The sequence below is a fragment of the Caretta caretta genome, chromosome 5, assembly GCF_965140235.1.
Source record: "Caretta caretta isolate rCarCar2 chromosome 5, rCarCar1.hap1, whole genome shotgun sequence".
Taxonomy (NCBI): domain Eukaryota; kingdom Metazoa; phylum Chordata; order Testudines; family Cheloniidae; genus Caretta; species Caretta caretta.
This window is the reverse complement of record NC_134210.1, coordinates 121,059,709-121,077,368: the sequence shown is the minus strand read 5'-3', so window position 1 is coordinate 121,077,368 and position 17,660 is coordinate 121,059,709. Positions and strand designations below refer to the sequence as shown.

Below are 17,660 nucleotides of genomic sequence, written 5' to 3'. Positions count from 1 at the left end.
AGATCAGAAACAGAGCAAACTCACGGAGTACCACTCGTCACCAGCAACATGTGGCTTTTCCAGCTGTACATCAAGAAATCTATCAATAAGTAAGCTAACAAGACAGCTTGAAAAATAACTAGAAACCTACCAGTGGACAAATTCATCCTCGGAGTAACTCCATTGACTTTCAGTGAATTAAACCAAAGATAAATTTGGTCAAAAATTCCGAACTGGGGATCAAGCTTTACCTCTGGATGGATGATAATCATCTCCCATTAACTTGCATTACCTTAGTGAAAGCCACATGAATACATATGAAGGAAGAATTTGGCTCTTTATTACACACAACCAACCCCCCACAACTTCTCACAAATCTGTGCTGAGGCTCAGGAAGGGGCAATGAAACATAGGCTCCATAAGCAAACCCGATTAGCTGTCAGTTGGATGCCGCAGAGAATCTGTCCCACAGTCTAGAACCCTCACTGCAAACAGTATGGTCACCATCATGTAACTCAGACATGCATTCTGAGACACTTCTTTCAAGCCTTGAAATTCAAGGGAGCTGAATTTAAGGTTCAAAGCATGTACCACAAACTCTCCTGTTAACCCAAGTTAGGAAATTGGCATTGATGGCCGCTTCACCAACAGCACAGAAGATCCACAATAGCTTAAGGGATTTCTGATTTGGGGGTTTCCTGCTCCTTCCTCGGGCAAATGTTCCACTGACGTCACTGAGAATTTTGCACGAATAATGAATTGCAGGCCACCATTATTCCATTCCTTTGGGATATTTCTCCTTTCTGCATTCTCTGTAAATCCCATGGACAATTACAGAAGTTATGCACCACAAAAATTGAAAAAAAAAAAACCAACCCAGACCCTCTTAGTTTGCAGATCAGAGAAGCTCCAGCTGCTGAATCACAATTTGGGAATGTAACAACTTAAACTATTAGCAGGACAGTTAAAGTCACTAAGTCATTTCTGCCAGATCCTCAACAAACTGCTACTCCAAATTAGCGCCAAACTTGGCCTCCGCGCAATGTCCATTATTTTTGTTTTATCACTTAGATATACTTTTCAACAATAATGTTTATAAACCTATGAAGCAATATCTCCAAGCACTAGAGACCTAGCACATGACTCTGCAGATTGAGAACATATGCCATTATTTCCATGTTTATTTACTAAGCAGCTGAGGACAGGAGTCAGACAGTTTTTGGTTAACTCGAGAGCACTGAGGCACATGCAGCAGGTTTAGGCCAGTAATTATAAAATAGAAGTGGTGCCTTTGCCAATTGTTTTGCACAATACCATGAAACTGTTTTGTTTCATTTTAAGTTTTTCCTCTGTGCAGAGTTCAATAAACTTCTGTAATCCTGATTTTACAGCCTTCTCTAGATTTTCTGAATCTTTGCCATCCCCTGTTGATTATGGTGACTATATACCATACTCGCCCTTGTCTGCTAGCTATGAAAAAATTCTGTGGAATCCGGTAGCACTGAGTTCTTTTTAAATGATCGGAATAATGCAGTTCCAAAAAAAAATTGGAGATTTTGTTTTATAAAGGGACCTGGAGGGAGCAATGAGACCCACTACTGTCTGAAGTAACGGTGGGTTGGTTAGAAAATATTTGAGAGAGGCCACCACCTTCTTAGCACCAAAAGAGGTTCTAGCTTCTAGTTTTGTTTGTCATTCTTGTTTTTTCTCAATTTTTGTTTGTAAAATATCAATCTAAGGAAGGATCTGGCTATCAGTAAAGCAATGTGAATTGCATGACAACACAATGATTGACTGGGATTTGAACTCACTTCGCCTAGCCCTTTGACATTCTGCTAGCCTACATTACCTTCACCACAACGAGGCTTAATTAATTCAGACAAGTTTTAGACAGAACAATGCGGGCTTGATACTTGGCCTAGCCAATCTATGCACCATGGAGAACCAGCAGAGGGTACACACAGAAAAAGAGTAGCATGACCTTAGTACTCTCACAGCCCTAAGGACAGTACTGACCCCATGGGGTTGATACACTAGTTAGAAATCATCAGGATATAGCAACAACTGCCAGAGCCTATGAACTAAAGATATCCCAATGCAATTTGTAATGTCCAGAGTATTAAATCCCCAAACACAGATTTTAAAATGGAAATTAATAGACTGATGCCTCAAAAAGCTAAGCAGCCAAGCAGAAGATAGTGAAGATTTTATAAGACTTTTTGATGTTCGCTATCTCATGCTGTACATGGTGAAACGATACACTGTCTCCCTTAACCCCAATCCTACCCTTTGGCTTTAAGGGGGATTTTGCCTATTTAAAGACTCCAGGATCAGGCACTCGGCATGTCCTCTTTTCAAATGAGAGCTGTACATTACTGAAGGCAGCAGGCTCATCACACTTCTGTCTGCATCCGCCTATCTGAATGACCTCCTCTTTATGAGATCTTTCCCTACAGAGATGGACAAATAAGGGTATGTCTACATTGCACACTCCTTAGAGTGGTGTGTAGAGTACACACATTACATGTCCCCCTAGCTTGGGTATAAATATCAGTGTAGACGCTGCTTAGGAAAATAAAGACACGTCTGAACCCTGTGGGTATGTTCCCTACATGGCTCTCTACATGCCCAAGCAGTGCCTGCCCTGTCTACTTGTAGCTTCCTGCTGCTGGAGCCTTGTCCCTGCTGCAGCAGCTCCCCAGTGACAACTATAGCTACACAACACAGTGTGGGCATAGCCTGCCTTTCACTGCAATGTGTAGCTACACGTACACACTGGTGCAAGAGCAAGAACATTTTTGCATGGCCCATAGTATACACTCTCTGAGCATTAGTCACGATTAAATGTCAATTTAATGCCTTTACTAGTGCTTATAATTATTCAGTCTTTGATTCTGAGCCAAAATGTCTGTTACTAAGAAACACTTTCTTCCAATTAGTTAGGTTCATGAGGCAATTAATTAATGCTGTCCTTGTGTGCTGGAAGTGTGCCACTGTTATTTCTGAGCAGGGTCCAAATATTTCTGCACTACTCTGGACCATAAATTAGTAAAGGATGCAAGCAAAAGTTTGCTAAACTGCCTCAGAGACCTACAGGCAGATGAAGTGCTGTGTGTTGTGTCTCATTATATGACAGTAGACTGCAGAAGTTCTGTAAAAGTAGTAAGAATAAATCAATTTACAACATCATTAATGGGGAAAGTTAAGAATTTATAGACTGTTTTGTACAAGTAGAACATTAGCACATAATATCTTTAATACTTGAGTATGCTTTATCCTAATGTGCAAAAGGTTATTGGCAAGATTACAGCTTTAAACCACTACTTGTGTTGGGGAAATGGGTAGTGAGAGATTATGTGCACCAGCGAAGGACTCCACAACTCAGAACACTGCAGGAACAAACAACAGGGCCTGATACATTTTCTAAAGGGTGTAGGGAGTACTCTCACCCCACTAGCTGGTGTGGAGAGGACAGGGATGTTAATTTCTTTCCCACTGGAGCATAAGGACTTCCCCTCCAGAGGTCTGGAACCCCTTTAGCTCTTAAATTCCTGTTAAGAGGTAGGTAAGGTAATCCAGGACCACCTACTACACTAGGTGCCAGCTCAGGGTCCTTAACCCAGGCAGACAGAATCAATCCTCCCTCAGTCCCTGGGGAGCTTAGCCTAAGCAGAGACTGCAAAATTTGACCCTCAAAGTGTTGTGAAAGTGAAAGGCTTGACCTCTGAGGGTAAAGAATTGGAGTATTCACATTTCAGTATTTCCTCTGTTATGCAGGTCAGACCAGAGGATTGTAAGGCAGCCAGGCAGCTGCACAGACAGCCGCAGCGGCACAGGAGCCAGCAAACAGAGCTGTAAACAAGGGAGTTTGAGGGGGAGTTCGAAAAGGGAGTTTGTGTTGCGGTGCTTGTTTGGTTTTTTGTTTTGCTGTGGAGGATGGTGTTTTGGGTGTGGTTTGTGTTTCCCAGATTAACAGGTCTAGGTGGGAAGGCTGTGACAGATACAGAGGCAGCAGTGGGAGTGACCCATGTCGTGGAAGACACACTGAGGATGACTGGATGTGGAAGCTGTGGTATGTACATGATCCTGGAGGGGGCACCTGGTAAGAGTTTTGTCTGTATGAAATGCCGTCTGATAGAGCTGATGGAGGAAAAGATCCGAGGTTTGGAGATGCAGGTGGAAAGTCTGGTAGAGTTTAGGAAGGGGTTTGAGCAGATGATGGAGCAAAGACATGAGGTATCTGAAGGGAAAAGCTCAGACTTGCAGATGGAATCAGGGCTGGGGAATTCTGAGGGGAGACTGGGTGAGGATAGTGGTCAGTGGAAGCATGTGACTAAAAGAACCAGGCAGAGGAAAAGACGGGCTAGTGAAGGAGAAATAGAGCTCAAGAATAGGTTTGCAGAGTTGGAAAATGAAGAAGGGGCTCAGCAGGTAGTCACTGAAGGTGGAAGGACAAGGAAGAAGAGCGGCTAGTCCTATAGGAAAAGGGGAAGAGTCAATGGAGACTACACCAAATATGAGCCCCAGGAGGATATAGGATGGGTTGAAGAGGATTACAAGGGAGAATAGGAATGGAAAGAACTTGCAGCCAGAGGGAACAGGGGATAGACTGGAGAATAGCACCATCACCAGGAAAAGGCAGGTGTATGTGATTGGGGACTCTTTACTGAGAAGAATAGACAGGCCTGTAACCAGAGCTGATCCAGAGAATAGGAGGGTATGCTGTCTTCCAGGTGCGAAGATACGGGATGTAGACCTGAGGTTGAAAAGGATCCTAAAGGGAGCAGGAAAGAATCCCCTAATTATCCTTCATGTGAGAACAAATGATACGGCTAGATTCTTGCTGGAAAGTATTAAGGGAGACTATGCTAGGCTGGGGAAGACGCTTAAGGAAATCGAGGCTCAGGCAATCTTTAGTGGGATTCTAGAGAAGGGCAACGAAGATGTGACAAGATTATGACTCTCAACAGATGGCTTAGGCAGTGGTGCTATAAGGAGGGTTTTGGGATGTATGGCCACTGGGAGGCATTCGTGGACAGAGGACAGTTCTCTCGGGATGGAGTTCATCTGAGTAGGGAAGGAAATAGACTTCAGGATGGAGGCTGGCACAACTGATTAAGAGAGCTTTAAACTAGGAATTGGGGGGAGATGGTTGGGAGATGTCCAGGTAATCTCCACACTGGATTTTAGCATTGAGAGGGAAGAAAACAAAGTAAGAAAGGATACAGCCGTTGGTAGGAGAATGTATATAAGGAGGAAGGGCAGTGTGGATACCAGTCTAATAGGTTATACTGGCTGCAGAATGACCGTGCCTCATAGGGTACAGAATGTGAGCGAGGCCAAACAGCAAAAATTAAGATGTTTGTACACTAATGCGAGGAGCCTAGGCAACAAAATGGAGGAACTAGAGCTACTGGTGCAGGAAGTGAAACCAGGTATTATAGGGATAACAGAAACATGGCGGAATAGTAGTCATGACTGGAGTATCGGTATTGAAGGGTATGTGCTGTTTAGGAAAGACTGAAATAAAGGTAAACGTGGTGGAGTAGCATTGTATATCAATGATGAGGTAGAATGTAAAGAAATAAGAAGCGACGGAATGGATAAGACAGAGTCCGTCTGGGCAAAAATCACATTGGGGAAGAAAACTATTAGAGCCTCCCCTGGGATAGTGCTTGGCGTGTGCTATAGACCGCTGGGATCTAATTTGGGTATGGATAGAGCCCTTTTTAATGTTTTTAATAAATACTATTGGAAACTGTGTGATCATGGGAGACTTTAACTTCCCAGATATAGACTGGAGGACGAGTGCTAGTAATAATAATAGGGCTCAGATTTTCCTAGATGCGATAGCTGATGGATTCCTTCATCAAGTAGTTGCTGAACCGACTAGAGGGGATGCCATTTTAGATTTGGTTTTGGTGAGTAGTGAGGACCTCATAGAAGAAATGGTTGCAGGGGATAACCTTGGTTCAAGTGATCATGAGCTAATTCAGTTCAAACTGAACGGAAGGATTAACAAAAATAAATCTGCAACTAGGATTTTTGATTTCAAAAGGGCTGACTTTCAAAAATTAAGGAAATTAGTTAGGGAAGTGGATTGGACTGAAGAATTTATGGATCTAAAGGTAGAGGAGGCCTGGGATTACTTTAAATCAAAGCTGCAGAAGCTATCGGAAGCCTGCATCCCAAGAAAGGGGAAAAAATTCATAGGCAGGAGTTGTAGACCAAGCTGGATGAGCAAGTATCTCAGAGAGGTGATTAAGAAAAAGCAGAAAGCATACAGGGAGTGGAAAATGGGAGGGATCAGCAAGAAAAGCTACCTTATTGAGGTCAGAACATGTAGGGATAAAGTGAGACAGGCTAAAAGTCAAGTAGAGTTGGACGTTGCAAAGGGAATTAAAAGCAATAGTAAAAGGCTCTATAGCCATATAAATAAGAAGAAAACAAAGAAAGAAGAAGTGGGACCGCTAAACACTGAAGATGGAGTGGAGGTCAAGGATAATCTGGGCATGGCCCAATATCTAAACAAATACTTTGCCTCAGTCTTTGATAAGGCTAAAGAGGATCTTAGGGATAATGGTTGCATGACAAATGGGAATGAGGATATGGAGGTAGATATTACCATATCTGAGGTAGAAGTGAAACTCAAACAGCTTAATTGGACTAAATCGGGGGGCCCAGATAATCTTCATCCAAGAATATTAAAGGAATTGGCATCTAAAATTGCAAGTCCATTCGCAGGAATTTTTAATGAATCTGTAAACTCAGGGGTTGTACCGTATGATTGGAGAATTGCTAACATAGTTCCTATTTTTAAGAAAGGGAAAAAAAGTGATCCGGGTAACTACAGGCCTTGACAACTGTAGTATGCAAGGTCTTGGGAAAAATTTTGAAGGAGAAAGTAGTTAAGGACACTGAAGTCAATGGCAAATGGGACAAAATACAACATGGTTTTACAAAGGGTAGATCGTGCCCAACCAACCTAATCTCCTTCTTTGAGAAAGTAACAGATTTTTTAGACAAAGGAAACGCAGTGGATCTAATTTATCTAGATTTCAGTAAGGCGTTTGATACCGTGCCACATGGCGAATTATTAGTTAAATTGGAACAAGATGGGGATCAATATGAACATTGAAAGGTGGATAAGGAATTGGTTAAAGGGGAGACTACAACGGATCCTACTGAAAGGTGAACTGTCAGGCTGGAAGGAGGTTACCAGTGGAGTTCCTCAAGGATCAGTTTTGGGACCAATCTTATTTAATCTTTTTATTACTGACCTTGGCACAAAAAGTGAGAGTGTGCTAATAAAGTTTGTGGATGATACAAAGCAGGGAGGTATTGCCAATTTAGAGAAGGACCAGGAAATCATACAGGAGGATCTGGATGACCTTGTAAACTGGAGTAATAGTAACAGGATTTAATAGTGAGAAGTGTAAGGTTATGCATTTAGGGATTAATAACAAGAATTTTAGTTATAAGCTGGGGACGCATCAATTAGAAGTAACGGAGGAGGAGAAGGACCTTGGAGTATTGGTTGATCATAGGATGACTATGAGCCACCAATGTGATATGGCTGTGAAAAAGCTAATGCGGTCTTGGGATGCATCAGGAGAGGTATTTCCAGTAGGGATAAGGAGGTTTTAGTACCGTTATACAAGGCACTGGTGAGACCTCACCTGGAATACTGTGTGCAGTTCTGGTCTCCCATGTTTAAGAAGGATGAATTCAAACTGGAACAGGTACAGAGAAGGGCTACTAAGATGATCTGAGGAATGGAAAATGTGTCTTATGAAAGGAGACTCAAGGAGCTTGGCTTGTTTAGCCTAACTAAAAGAAGGTTGAGCGGAGATATGATTGCTCTCTATAAATATATCAGAGGGATAAATACCGGAGAGGGAGAGGAATTCTTTAAGCTCAGTACCAATGTGGACACAAGAACAAATGGATATAAACTGGCCACCAGGAAGTTTAGACTTGAAATTAGACAAAGGTTTCTAACCATCAGAGGAGTGAAGTTTTGGAATAGCCTTCCAAGGGAAGCAGTGGGGGCAAAAGATCTATCTGGCTTTAAGATTAAACTCGATAAGTTTATGGAGGAGATGGTATGATAGGATAACATGGTTTTGGTAATTAACTGATCTTTAAATATTCATGGTAAATAGGCCTAATGGCCTGTGATGGGATGTTAGATGGGGTGGGATCTGAGTTACCAAGGAAAGAATTTTCTGTAGTATCTGGCTGGTGAATCTTGCCCATATGCTCAGGGTTTAGCTGATCGCCATATTTGGGGTCGGGAAGGAATTTTCCTCCAGGGCAGATTGGGAGAGGCCGTGGAGGTTTTTCGCCTTCCTCTGTAGCATGGGGCACGGGTCACTTGCTGGAGGATTCTGTGCTCCTTGAAGTCTTTAAACCACGATTTGAGGACTTCAATAGCTCAGATATAGGTGAGGTTTTTCGCAGGAGTGGGTGGGTGAGATTCTGTGGCCTGCATTGTGCAGGAGGTCAGACTAGATGATCATAATGGTCCCTTCTGACCTTAGTATCTATGAATTTATGAATAATGGTCCCTTCTGGCATTAAAACTATGAAAGACAGCTGGAAGTGCAGAAAAAGCCACTCATCTAATTTTCTCCAAAGACCCAGTTAAAATGTACCTACCTTCCACAGTGTGGAATCACAGAGGTGATGGTTTTCCCCAGTTTCTGTCACAATGAACCATACCTCTCAACTGCCCCTCATTCTAGAACAATAAGGTATGTCACTCATTCTGGTCCTCATATTGCCCATGTTCCACAAAAATCTGGTGTCCTCTCACTTTCATTCTTGAAAATTATTTACACCAGAAATACAGGATCATATTATGCACACTAAAAGAATTAATCTCACAGCATTTTAAGCTTCCTGCATGAAGAACTTTCGTGTGTCTCTTGTTTTAACTCTGGGCCTGGGTGGGTTGAGAGGTCTGGTTATTACAATGGATTTTAACAAAGAGAAGGTTCCAGAGTTACATAGGTTTGATGGGATAGAGTGAGGGGCAGTGGCTAGGAGAAGAAAATGTAGTAAGTGGTCAGTTATGTTTTCCAGAAAGGATGTGGACAAATTGGAGAGTCCAACAGAGAGCAACAAAAATGATTAGAGGACTGGGGCACGACTTACGAGGAGAGGCTGAGGGAACTGGGCTTATTTAGTCTGCAAAAGAGAAGTGTGAAGGGGGATTTGATATCAGCCTTCAACTACCTGAATGGGGGGTTCCAAAGAGGATGGAGCTCGGCTGTTCTCAGTGGTACCAGATGACAGAACAAGAAGTGATGGTCTCAAGTTGCAGTGCGGGAGGTCTAGGTTGGATATTAGGAAACACTATTTCACTATGCGGGTGGTGAAGCACTGGAATGGGTTACCTAGGGAGGTGGTGGAATCTCTGTCCTTAGAGGTTTTTAAGGCCAAGCTTGACAAAGCCCTGGCTGGGATGATTTAGTTGGAGCTGGTCCTGCTTTGAGCAGGGGGTTGGACTAGATGACCTCCTGAGATCCCTTCCAACCCTGATCTTCTATGATTCTATGAAGCTGGGCACTTCTACTCAGAAATTAAAAACAGACGTCTTTAAAATATCATGGCAATCCTATTAATTTAAAGTACCCACATGCTATGTGTGTAGGTGTTTCTATGTTCCACCCACAACTGTGACTTTTCCTGCTTTTATTTTTTTATTAGTGCTACTGAACATTTCTGTTTATATAGCATTTTGTGGCATCGATACACCTAAATCATGATAATAAAATAAAATAAAGTAAAAATAAAAGTGCTCTGTTGTTATTGTCCACACAGACATGAACCTGAGAGGAAGTCTGGAGTATTGCCCTGACAATGCAGATGGAAATGCAACCCCCAACCGCAAGGCAAGAAGGCTTTGTCTGGACTGGTGGGAACACAAGGATCATAGCTCCCTGAAGAGCCTCCCCCCACTGGGAATTGAGAGGGGATTAACCAGGAGGAAGGAATGGGAGGTTTCACCTGAGCCGGTGGGCAGGCCAATGTGGCTCAGGGTAAGCCATTGGCCCTTGTGCACCTGAGAGAGGTTTATTAACCCCCTCTCAGGCCTGTCTTTCTTTCCGTGCATCTGGGGCAATGTTATGCTGCTTGCTGCTTGTATTGATCCCTCCAACAATCACCTATGCAAAAAATCAGTTTGAAAAGGGAGACATCTGCAAAATTAACAGCCAGAATAATGAAGGAAAATCCTCGTTCTTTATCTTCTCACATTGTTGTTGCAGAAGCAAACTGCACACTAAATTAATATGGAAATTTTGCATGGATGTTTATCGTGGCATTTATAAGGGAACACCCTTTGCTTGAACTTTATGGGCCTTATAACCAATTTTTTTTTTTTAGTTATTCTCAGTAGGTTTCTTTCGAGCTCATGGAAAAATATGCGAATTGCCTGGTGGTGAAAACAGTGAGCCAAACCCTTAGCTGCTGTAAGTAGGTGCAGCTCCATATAAATCAATGGAGCTACACCCATTTACGCCAGCTGAGGATTTGACCTCGTCCCTCTAATCTCCACACATGTTAACCAAACACTCTCTCCTTGTGGGTAAAGATGTTGACTTTTGTTTTAAAGGGGACAAGTTCAAATTGTAATAAGGTTCTATACAGTTCCACAAAAAATATCTGTCCATTCTTAACTTTTCCTATCAATGGTGACACATATACACTTATTTTTACAGAGCAAAAACATTTCACAGTTAATAAAAGTCATGGGAGGGGGAGGAGAGAAGGGGAATATAGAACAGTTGTGTTTTAAACATTAAAGAAGCCAAGTGCTGCAGTGTACAATTAGAGAAAGAAGGGGAATGAGTCACTCATTTCAAAGGGCCTGATCCAAAGCCCATTAAAGTTAACAGAAAGATTATCGCTGACTTCTAATCAGGCCTAATATCTCTATCATAACAAGGCCATGGACAAAAACATGGCTCAACTGTTCTACTAAAAATAAAGGTGGGGCACAGAATGGGGACCACAGCAGATGGACATGATATCTAATTTCTCTCTTTACATTCATGCAGGCCAAGTACTAAGCTGTGTTTAAACTATCACATTGCCAGTTTATGGCGTTAATTCATTATCTGGTTCCAGAGGTTGTTATTTTAGTGTGTCTAAAGAACTGAGTCTGGATATAAATTCTGTTTTGAAGATGATGAGATCCGCATGTCTTTCTCTTCTGCATGGAGTCTGTGTGGCCAACCCCACCTCTGAGTTGTGGTAATCACATCACTAATAAAAAAACCAACAACCTTCCATTCCTTCTTAAATCTGTATTCATACAAAGCTTTAGTTTTGCTACAGTCTTCCTTTCACAAAGTTTATGCGGCAATGTCTGATCACTTGGGATTTATTTTGGCATAAGCAACTTTTCCCAGAAATCTGTCAAACCCTCCCCTTTAACCACTACACATACACAGTGCCATATGAACCTCCTTTTGTATTACTGTGTAAATATAAGGAGGCAGGACTCAAGAGAAAATAAGCTTTCATCAAGAACTCCCCATCTTCGTGAAAGAAGTGACACGTGTGGCTCATAATTTACTTCAATGCCAGGAACCATTTATAATGTATGCAAAATCATTACTGTAATAGAGTACAAGATACCACTCATCTGACTTCATAATCTGAATCAGAGCCATTCCTGCCATATCAAAGCATACAATAATGAAAAACATAATTAAGGCTCCCACACTGTTGCTTTAAACGAATATTTACTAGTAAATGATCTCCTGAAATCAAGGATTTACCGGCATATATTTGTTATTGCCAAAACAAAGGAATATTTCTAATATTTGCTACATTACAGTAAACCTGGTAGCATTCCACACCAGTTCAGTGTGGCCTTTCCTTTGCTTCCTAATCTGACAAGTAGTGTGAAGCATTATTAAATGAGTTTCCAAAGTTTTCCAAATCAGGAAAAGTTGGGTTTATATGGGCAAGTGTTTCTTTAAACAAAAATACCTCTATATTTTTTAGCACATAAGTTGAAAAAAAACAACCTCCCCCAAACAAATATCGTATAACTTTTATCTCTATCCCTTTCAAGCCAAAATGGCTATCACCTTATTATTTTCAAACATAACAGTAAAGATTATAAATATTTTTCTAATTCTCTTTTAAATTCCTAAAATTATTATTTTTAAATGGAAATTACCTTTCTATTATCTAAGCCAAATCCATGCATACCCTTGTCTGCATCGTTTGTCAATTTCCCACACATGTCTTCCCTTCAGTTTATCAGTGTCTCTGTGCTTAATCTTCAATATCCTCAGGATTTCACACCTCCATTTACATCTTTCTGCACTTTAATTCATAATGCCATGTTCAAACCACTGTCTTGAAAATGTCAGACAGTATAAAGAACCAAAGAATGATGACAATGAACATTTGCGCTGATGAAAAGCAGGCACGGATCCCTAGCTGATTAGCTGGGGAAATCCTACATCCCTCTCTCATTTAGGTCAGTATATTTCTCTCCTCTCTTTCTGTTACAGTTGGTCATTTAGTATAGTATATTAATGTGTAAGCCACAGTGCACTATCATAAAATGTATAAACCGAAAAGCTAAAGAAAATAATCCATAGCATGATAAAATTCCACTACAGAGGAGCATTTTTAAATAAGTAAATGCACCCAGAATTTATTGCCAAGGATGCTGGGAAGTTAAATTCGCTGTTTGTAAAACTGTCTGAGCCAATTTGAGCGTCCAAGTGTAGAATTTGGATGTCAAAGCACAGAACTGGATGTAGACATTTTTCAGCTCTTTTTGATTTATTAAAACTGATTTACTGCATTTTTTTGTTACCAAGAATTACAGCACAAGATAACACACCACCATTTGTAGCACTCAGGCATTTAAAATTTTTCCTAAACAGATTTTCCTTTTTCCATCTACCAATTCGTGTCCTCAGCAGAAATTCTTTTTTTACCAAGGTCCAAACTAGAGATGACCAAACCATTTGGACAAAACAGGAATCAAGTCACACCTTTGTCCAACCAGCAAAATGAGCCAGAAATTTCACTGAGATGAAGGCAAAGTATCTTACAATCCATTTCTCCACTCTCCCCTTCTTGAACCTCTTTCCTCACCCACCTTTTACTGGTGGGATCTCAGCCAGCTGCTGATGCTTCTCCAGTGTGATTTTCATGGTTGTCATAAAGCAAAATGCACAGCACACCTTGGAGGCCTCAAATCCCATGCACTCTCTGACTTCCCAAGCATACGGTACACTCTGGGGCGTTACTCCAGAGTATGAAAAAATGGACAGTGGCTGGCCCAGCCCCACCACTTGCTACCACTGCAGGGAGAAATGTTACAGAACCTCTTCCTGAAAACTACAGTGGGCAGAGAAAGGGCTACCTAGATTCCAAAGAGGAGCAGAATCCTCCCTACAGCAAAAGATACCAGAGTAGCTGCCCTAGCATTCTTTGGATAGCTTATTGGAATCTTGATTGGTATCAAGGTTCTTCCTGTCCTACTGAGTAAACAATTACTAATAGGACATATACATTAAATTTCGTAAAAATCACCAGGAGCCCCACAAAAAAAAAGTTGTTTTTTTTTTAAATCTTGTTCACCGCCCCCAGCTCCCACACACCCACACCAAGTTTTCCTTTGTATTTCCAAGTTAGAACAACCTTGAAAATCTCATAACAAAGCTCAGTTGAAATCACCACATTTGGGTCCAAACCTTGAAAAACCAAGAGTTTTGCCCACTGACAACACAAAGTTATAACTCTGCTCAAGCTCACTCATGCTGGGCCCAGATGTTCTCAAAAAACTCTCACAAATCTTTCAACAGACTTGGTCTGGATTTCAAGCTTGTAATAAAGCCAAAATTTCATGAGGTTTCGGGTTTCATTGCAAAGGCTTTGCACAGCTCTAATTAACATACTATTTGCTTGCAAAACTGATCTGTCATATAGTCGGATGATAATGGCTTTGTTGCATCCCTGTTAGAAATATGTTAGAAGCCTGGACAGCTTCTTAAACTGTTCATCCAGATGGTACTATTTAAATTCCACACTGCCGCAATTATTCACATTCCATTCTCATGCAGCAAAGTTAAAAAAAACAAAACAAAAAACCATCATGTCTACATTTAACATATGCACTTAAATTAGCATTGTTATAAAATCTTCTGTGTACTAATTCGTGCTTTGCCAACCACACATCTTCTTCATAAATGGCATGTGCTGTAAAAAATGAAGTCCATATTTTTCAATTAAAGAAACCATAGAAGGAATTTGTCTTATTGATGGAAGACGACTGTCATGTCAGAGACAACAGGACAATGTTTAGGGGCATGATTAGATTTAACTGGTAAAGTGGCCACCTAGGGCACCACATTTCAGGCGGCATCATGTCTTTGAGAGGAGATCCAATCCATGAAGAGCTCGGTTGCCAAAGAACTCTGCTTCTGAGAGCCTAACCTTAAAGAACATCATTACAGGTGAAGGCAGGCTGTGAAGAAGATGCATTCCCTAACCTAGCAAGAAAGAGAGGCTGAAGCAGATAAAGAGGTTATATTTTAGCATTCTGTGTGGTTTGGAATAGAATGAACTTTAACAGGCTATCTTAAAAATGACAGGATGGCGGCAACATCTTAGGTCTATCTCTGTACAACGGCAGAGTATAAAGGCAGTTTTTTTTTTTTTGCTGACCAGCAGCTGCTGTGTTTTCGTCTGAGAGTCTACATAAGTTTGAAATGTGATAGGTGCACCCAATGGAAGAGGAAGGAAACGTAAAATATCTGCTTTGTTCATCTGGGGATGTTTGTAGGGGAGAAACCAAAATATTCTTCACTGGACTGCACAACACGTAGGGCCAGCCATGATATTAGCAGCTTCCCACATATGTACATCTCCAAGTACAATTTAACACTCTGATATTTCTCCAAGTATCTCTTTCTTCCATCATTCTGTCTCATATTTTGCTTTCCATGGACTTCCTTTGTCACAGCTGCCATGGAAATCTCTGAATGTGTGTGATTCCTGTGTGGGCAATGACTCACTTAACTTTGTTTGTTTGTATAAGGCAGAGAACACTTGGTCTGCTCCTCTTTATATGGCAAATCATTCACAATACTGGAGGAGGTTTAGGGCCAATTTCTACTGTCTGATGTTGAGCATGTGGCTCTCATTTTATTTTATGGAGACTTTCTAGAGGCCATTTTTGGGTAATTAGGGAAGTAACTGACTTTACACAGTTATTTTGTTGCTTCATATATAATGCTATAAACCACGTGTCTAACCACGGGCATAAGTAGAATAATTTTAATTAAAAGAGCACGTTGTGACCAAAAGCACTCCTGTATTCACACCCTACACACTACTGTAATAATCTTTGTACAAAATACGTGAGCTATTTGTGAGATATCATTCGAAATTTGTGAGATATCTTAAAACTAATAACTCACTGGTCAATATTATCACAGTGAAATGTAGGTAGCAACATTATATGTAAAGTTAGAAAATCCTGCTATGATGTTGTTAGCACATGTTCAGAACCACTCAGCCCTGCCTAGGCAAAGGTTATTAAACAGATCTATCCTATCCAGAGAAATGTGTGTTTACCTCAATTTACAGGTAAGTAGTAAACAGGTCCTCAAGACAGCAAGGGGAGGAAGTGAGAGGAGACAAATCAAATTTGCATTTCAGCAAACACAGGTGAGAAGAAAAAGCATAGAGACTCCATCACCACCAGACTCCATGTCACCTCCTTTACAGTTTGAATAATCTTTGCTTTGAAGAGGTAACCTTCAGAAGAACCCACTTTCAAAGTTCACTGGACTATAAAAGAAAGGGGGCAGATAACCCCAAGTTCTCTCTCTTGCTCTTTCACCTAAGACGACAAATGCACCAGCAACCTCTGGGAAAGATCCTGACCAAGGAAAGGGTCACTCACCATCTTGCTGGAAGACTGCAGGTGAGAAAGACCATCTTGAACAAAGGCCCAGAACCAAAACTTGGCAGATTAAGTTTTAGACTTTTAAATGCTTTCTCTTTTATTTACTCGTAACCATTTCTAACTTTCTCTCTTACACCTGAACTCACTTAAAATACCATCTTCTTTTGTTAATAAACTTGTTTTATTTTTTAATATAAACCAATCCAATGCTATGTTTAGGCTGAACTATTTGGTGACTCCAGTCAAAGTAGCAAACTGTTGAATATTGACTCTTTACAGGAACAACAAACCTTTAATATCTGAACTTTCCAAGAGAAGGCTGGACAGCACAGAACACATGTTTTTGGGATAATCTGGGACTGGGAGTGTGTTGGGGTCCTGCTGCAAGTAGTAACCAAGGCTGGTGGAAGCCAGAGTGTGGCTGGTGTGTTGCTGACAGGCTGCTGGGGTCAGAGCGGCTAAACAAGGCTGCAGCTATACAGAGACACTGAGCGTGCAACCTGCACGCTGGTAGGCTGTTTGTGAGGAGCCCACATTGGGAACTACAACAGCAAACCATTGTGAGGCACCCAATGTTGTGGGGCAGGTAGTGACACAGTCCGTCACTGGTCTGGATTGCATCCCGGAATGTGACATGTATATACATTAGAGGAGGAGAACAATTTCCTTTCTTGATGAAAACTCTATGTGCAAGTCATATTCTTTGAATTACAATGGTATCCACAAGCTTAAAAAATTGAAAACTAAAGACAGCACAATTAATCACAGTCCATCATTAAGTCCCACCAAAGCAAACTTGCCAGCAGCATTCCCGCGCGTTATACCATGAATAAGAGCTAGCATGCAGTCTGCAAATTCCTCATGCTTTACAAAACCATACTTATGCTCACCAGGGGAAAGTTCAATAAAGAATGCTGGAATCTATTTCAGAAAACAAGATTTCGAAATACGTTTTTCTTTTAAGGAATACATGTGGCCTTTTGTCTCTCTCTCTTTCCTAAGAGGCAACACAACACTTCAGCAGATTAAGTTTTATTTGCAAGAATAGGCCAATTCTATCCAAAAATACAAGTGTGCAACTTTCATTAACTTTGCCAGATGATGCACATGAAAAGCAGATGGCAGAACTTCACTTCACTGGCATTGCATAAAATACAGGATATCTTGTAAAACTTCGATTTAACAGATGATTGCTGATGTACTATTGAAATAACACTTTTTTCTGCAGTTGCCAAATGCACATTTAAAGAAGTTATGGGTTTACACTGTTTTTGTTCAGGGGCATGTTCATGCTAGAGCAGACCCTTTTTAACAGAAGAGACAAAGTGCAGGATCTGGTGATAGTTCTGTAATGACAGGTCAACTGGAAAACGCATTTGACTTCTGCAGTAGTTAATAAAAAACAATATTTAACTATACAAACTACTGAGAGGTATCAATGTTGAATACATTTGCCATATTTTGCCATAGGAATGCTCCTTCTTGCGAAGCTGAGCCCGAAGAAATCAGATTAAAAAAAACAACACCTTTTTAAATTGAGTTAGGATTGAGAATATATTTCACTTAAAATAACTGGTAGAATGAAATATTCTTGAAAGCAAAGAAATTTGAAGTTAAAGCGTGACATGCTCAGCTCCCTGCAGCTCCCATTGACTGGGAACGGCGAACCACGGCCATTGGGAGCTGTGGGGGGCCGTGCCGGCAGACGGTCAACGTAAACACAATG

The 17,660-nt window shown here is 41.1% G+C and overlaps 1 protein-coding gene and 1 long non-coding RNA gene across 2 annotated transcripts in view; one reads left to right on the top strand and one right to left on the bottom strand.

The window, feature by feature from the left end:
* The window catches only part of SVEP1 (sushi, von Willebrand factor type A, EGF and pentraxin domain containing 1), a 164,996-nt gene that overhangs the window by 129,654 nt on the left and 17,682 nt on the right, over nucleotides 1-17,660 (bottom strand). The gene's annotated exons all lie outside the window — the stretch shown is intronic.
* On the top strand, nucleotides 3,830-11,279 carry LOC142072051 (uncharacterized). The gene is made up of 2 exons (XR_012668322.1): nucleotides 3,830-4,051; nucleotides 9,808-11,279. It is a non-coding gene; the product is annotated as an uncharacterized LOC142072051 (long non-coding RNA).